This window comes from Calliopsis andreniformis, unplaced genomic scaffold (assembly GCF_051401765.1).
Source record: "Calliopsis andreniformis isolate RMS-2024a unplaced genomic scaffold, iyCalAndr_principal scaffold0052, whole genome shotgun sequence".
NCBI lineage: Eukaryota > Metazoa > Arthropoda > Insecta > Hymenoptera > Andrenidae > Calliopsis > Calliopsis andreniformis.
This window is the reverse complement of record NW_027480461.1, coordinates 739,946-745,309: the sequence shown is the minus strand read 5'-3', so window position 1 is coordinate 745,309 and position 5,364 is coordinate 739,946.

Here is a 5,364-nt window from a genome sequence, read left to right as displayed (position 1 = left end):
TCTACAATCAGCCCTCATCCTCCATCCTCAATCCTCAATCATCAATCCTTAATCTTATATCCTCAATATTCAATCTTCAATCCTCAATCCTCAATCCTCAATCCTCAATCCTCAAATCCTCAATCCTCAGTACTCAATCCTCAATCCTCAACCTTCAGTCCTCAATACTCAATCTGCAATCCTCAATCCTCAAACCTCAATCCTCAATCCTCATTCTTCAATCCTCAATGCCCAATCCTCAATCTTCAATCCTCAATCCTCAATCCTCGATTCTCAACCCTCAACCCTTAATCCTCAGACCTCAAACATCAATACTCAACCCTCTGTCCTCGTCATCAGTCCACAACCCTCAATCCTCAGTCCTCAATATTCAATCATCAATATTCAATCTTCAATCCTCAATCCTCTATCCTCAATCCTCAATTCTGAATCCTCAATCTTCAATCCTCAATCCTCAATCCTCAATATTCAATCCTCAATCTTCAATACTGAATAACCACTCCTCAATCTTCAATCCTCGATCCTCAATCCTCAATCCTAATTCCTCAATCCTCATTCTTCAATCATCAATACCCAATCCTCAATTTCAATCCTCAATCCTCAATCCTCAATCCTCAATTCTCAATCCTCAATCCTCAGTCCTCTGTCCTCAGACCTCAATCCTCTACCCTCTGCCCTCATCCTCCATCCTCAATCCTCAAACATCAATCCTCAATCTTATATCCTCAATATTCAATCTTCAATCCTCAATCCTCAATCCTCAATCCTCAATCCTCAATGCTCAATCCTCAATCCTCAATCCTCAGTCCTCAACCTTCAATCCTCAATACTCAATCTTCAATCCTCAATCCTCAATCCTCAATCCTCAATCTTCAATCCCCAATACTCAATCTTCAATCCTCAATCCTTAATTCTCATTCTTCAATCCTCAATACCCAGTCCTCAATCTTCAATCCTCAATCCTCAGTCCTCAATCCTCAATCCTCAATCCTCATTCTTCAATCCTCAATACCCAGTCCTCAATCTTCAATCCTCAATCCTCAATCCTCAATTCTCAATCGTCAATCCTCAGTCCTCTGTCCTAAAACCTCAATCCTCCACCCTCAGCCCTCATCCTCAATCCTCAATCGTCAACCGTCAATACTCAGCCCTCAGTCCTCAAACCTCAATGCTCATTCCTCAATCCCCATTCCTCAATCCTCAATCCTTAATCCTCAATCATCAATCCTCAATCTTCAATACTCATTCCTCAATCCTCAATCCCCAATCCTCAATCCTCAATCATCAATCCTCAATCTTCAATACTCAATCCTCAATCCTCAACCCTCAATCCTCAATCCTCAGACCTCAAGTATCAATACTCAACCCTCAGTCCTCGTCCTCAATACACAACCCTCAATCATCAATCCTCAATCTTCATTCATCAATATTCAACCTTCAATCCTCAATCCTCAATCCTCAATGTTCAATCCTCAATACCCAATCCTCAATCGTCAATCCTCAATCCTCAAGCGTCAATCCTCAATCCTGAATCCTCAACCCCCAATCCTCAGTCCTCAAACCTCAATCCCTAATCCTCAGTCCTGAATACTCAATCTTCAGCCCTCAGTCCTCTTAAATCAATTGTCAATCCTCAGTCCTCAATAGAATATCCTCAATTCACAGTTTTCAATACTCAATCCCCATTCTTCACTCTTCAAATCTCAATCCACAAATATCAATTCTCATCACTAAACCATCAACACTCAGTCCTCAATCTTCAATCCTCAATCCTCAATCCTCAACCATCAATCCTCAATAATGAATCTTCAATCATCAATCCTCAATCCTCAATTCTCAATCCTCAATCCTGAATATTCAATCCTCAGTCCCCAATCCTCAATCATCAATCCTCAGTCCTCAATCCTCAATCCTCAATTCTCAATACTCAGTCCTCAGTCCTCAAACCTCAACGCTCAATCCTCAGTCCTCTATCATCAATCCTCAATCTTCAATACACAATACTCAATCCTCAATCCTCAATCCTCAATCATCAATCCTCAATCTTCAATACTCAATCCTCAACCCCAATGCTCAATACTCAACCATCAACCCTCAATTCTCAATACTCAATAGAATACCCTGAATTCTCAGGATTCAATACTCAAACCACAAACCTCAACCCTCAGCCCTCATCCTCCATCTTCAATCCTCTATCCTCAATCCTCAATTCTCAATCCTCAATCCTCAATCCCCAGACATCAAACATCAATACTCAACCCTCAGTCCTCGTCCTCAATCCACAACACTCAATCCTCAATCCTCAATCTTCTATCATCAATATTCAATCTTCAGTCCTCTATCCTCAATCCTCAATCCTCAATCCTCAATCCTCAATGTTCAATCCGCAATACCCAATCCTCAATCTTCAGTCCTCAATTCTCAGTCCTCAAACCTCAATCATGAATCCACAATCCTGAATCCCCAATCTTCAGACCTCAGTCCTCAACAATCAGTCGTCAATTCTCAGTCCTCAATAGAATATCATCAATTCACACATTTCAATACTCAATACTCAATCTGCAATCTTGAAATCTCTATCCACAAACATCAATTCTCATCACTCAACCCTCAACACTCAGTGCCCAATCCTCAATCTTCAATCCTCAATCCTCAATCCTCAATTCTCAATCCTCAATCCTCAGTCCTCAGACCTCAAACCTCAATCCTCAACTCTCAGCCCTCATCCTCAATCCTCAATCCTCAATCTTCAATTCTCAATCCTCAATCCTCAAGCCATAGCCCTCAATCCTCAATCCTCAATCCTCAGTCCTCAAACCTCAATCCTCAACACTCAATTCTCAATCCTCAATCTTCAATCCTCAATCCTCAATCCACAATCCCCAATCCTCAATCCTCAGGCTTCAATACTCAATCTTCAATACTCAATACTCGATCCTCAATCCTCAATCCTCAATCCTCAACCCTCAATCCTCATTCCTCAAACCTCAATCCTCAACCCTCAGTCCTCATACTCAATTCTCAATTCTCAATCCTCAATCCTCAATCCTCAATCTTCAATCCTCAATAATCAACCTCCAATACTAGATCCTCAATCCCCAATCTTCAATCCTTAATCCTCAATCTTCAATCCTTAATTCTCAATCGTCAATCTTCAATCCTCAATACTCAATCTTCAATCCTCAATCCTCAATCCTCATTCCTCAATCCTTAATCCTCAATCGTCAATCTTCAGTCCTCAATACTCAATCTTCAATTCTCAATCCATTATACTCAATCCTCAATCCTCATTCTTCAATACTCAATACCCAATCCTCAATCTTCAATCCTCAATCCTCAATCCTCAATTCTGAATCCTCTATCCTCAGTCCTCTGTCCTCAAACCTCAATCCTCTACAATCAGCCCCTCATCCTCCATCCTCAATCCTCAATCATCAATCCTCAATCTTATATCCTCAATATTCAATCTTCAATCCTCAATCCTCAATCCTCAGTCCTCAATCCTCAAATCCTCAATCCTCAGTACTCAATCCTCAATCCTCAACCTTCAATCCTCAATACTCAATCTGCAATCCTCAATCCTCAAACCTCAATCCTCAATCCTCAATATTCAATCATCAATACTCAATCCTCAATCCTCAATCCTCAACCCTCAATCCTCATTCCTCAAACCTCAATCCTCAACCCTCAGTCCTCATACTCAATTCTCAATTCTCAATCCTCAATCCTCAATACTCAATCTTCAATCCTCAATAATCAACCTCCAATCCTAGATCCTCAATCCCCAATCTTCAATCCTTAATCCTCAATCTTCAATCTTCAATCCTCAATCCTCAATCCTCAATTCTGAATCCTCAATCCTCAGTCCTCTGTCCTCAAACCTCAATCCTCTACAATCAGCCCTCATCCTCCATCCTCAATCCTCAATCATCAATCCTCAATCTTATATCCTCAATATTCAATCTTCAATCCTCAATCCTCAATCCTCAATCCTCAATCCTCAATCCTCATTCTTCAATACTCAATACCCAATCCTCAATCTTCAATCCTCAATCCTCAATCCTCAATTCTGAATCCTCAATCCTCAGTCCTCTGTCCTCAAACCTCAATCATCTACAATCAGCCCTCATCCTCCATCCTCAATCCTCAATCATCAATCCTCAATCTTATATCCTCAATATTCAATCTTCAATCCTCAATCCTCAATCCTCAATCCTCAATCCTCAAATCCTCAATCCTCAGTACTCAATCCTCAATCCTCAACCTTCAGTCCTCAATACTCAATCTGCAATCCTCAATCCTCAAACCTCAATCCTCAATCCTCATTCTTCAATCCTCAATGCCCAATCCTCAATCTTCAATCCTCAATCCTCAATCCTCAATTCTCAACCCTCAACCCTTAATCCTCAGACCTCAAACATCAATATTCAACCCTCTGTCCTCGTCATCAGTCCACAACCCTCAATCCTCAGTCCTCAATATTCAATCATCAATATTCAATCTTCAATCCTCAATCCTCTATCCTCAATCCTCAATTCTGAATCCTCAATCTTCAATCCTCAATCCTCAATCCTCAATATTCAATCCTCAATCTTCAATACTGAATAACCACTCCTCAATCTTCAATCCTCGATCCTCAATCCTCAATCCTAATTCCTCAATCCTCATTCTTCAATCATCAATACCCAATCCTCAACTTCAATCCTCAATCCTCAATCCTCAATCCTCAATTCTCAATCCTCAATCCTCAGTCCTCTGTCCTCAGACCTCAATCCTCTACCCTCAGCGCTCATCCTCCATCCTCAATCCTCAATCATCAATCCTCAATCTTATATCCTCAATATTCAATCTTCAATCCTCAATCCTCAATCCTCACTCCTCAATCCTCAATGCTCAATCCTCAATCCTCAATCCTCAGTCCTCAACCTTCAATCCTCAATACTCAATCTTCAATCCTCAATCCTCAATCCTCAATCCTCAATCTTCAATCCCCAATACTCAATCTTCAATCCTCAATCCTTAATTCTCATTCTTCAATCCTCAATACCCAATCCTCAATCTTCAATCCTCAATCCTCAGTCCTCAATCCTCAATCCTCAATCCTCATTCTTCAATCCTCAATACCCAGTCCTCAATCTTCTATCCTCAATCCTCAATCCTCAATTCTCAATCGTCAATCCTCAGTCCTCTGTCCTAAAACCTCAATCCTCCACCCTCAGCCCTCATCCTCAATCCTCAATCGTCAACCGTCAATACTCAGCCCTCAGTCCTCAAACCTCAATGCTCATTCCTCAATCCCCATTCCTCAATCCTCAATCCTTAATCCTCAATCATCAATCCTCAATCTTCAATACTCATTCCTCA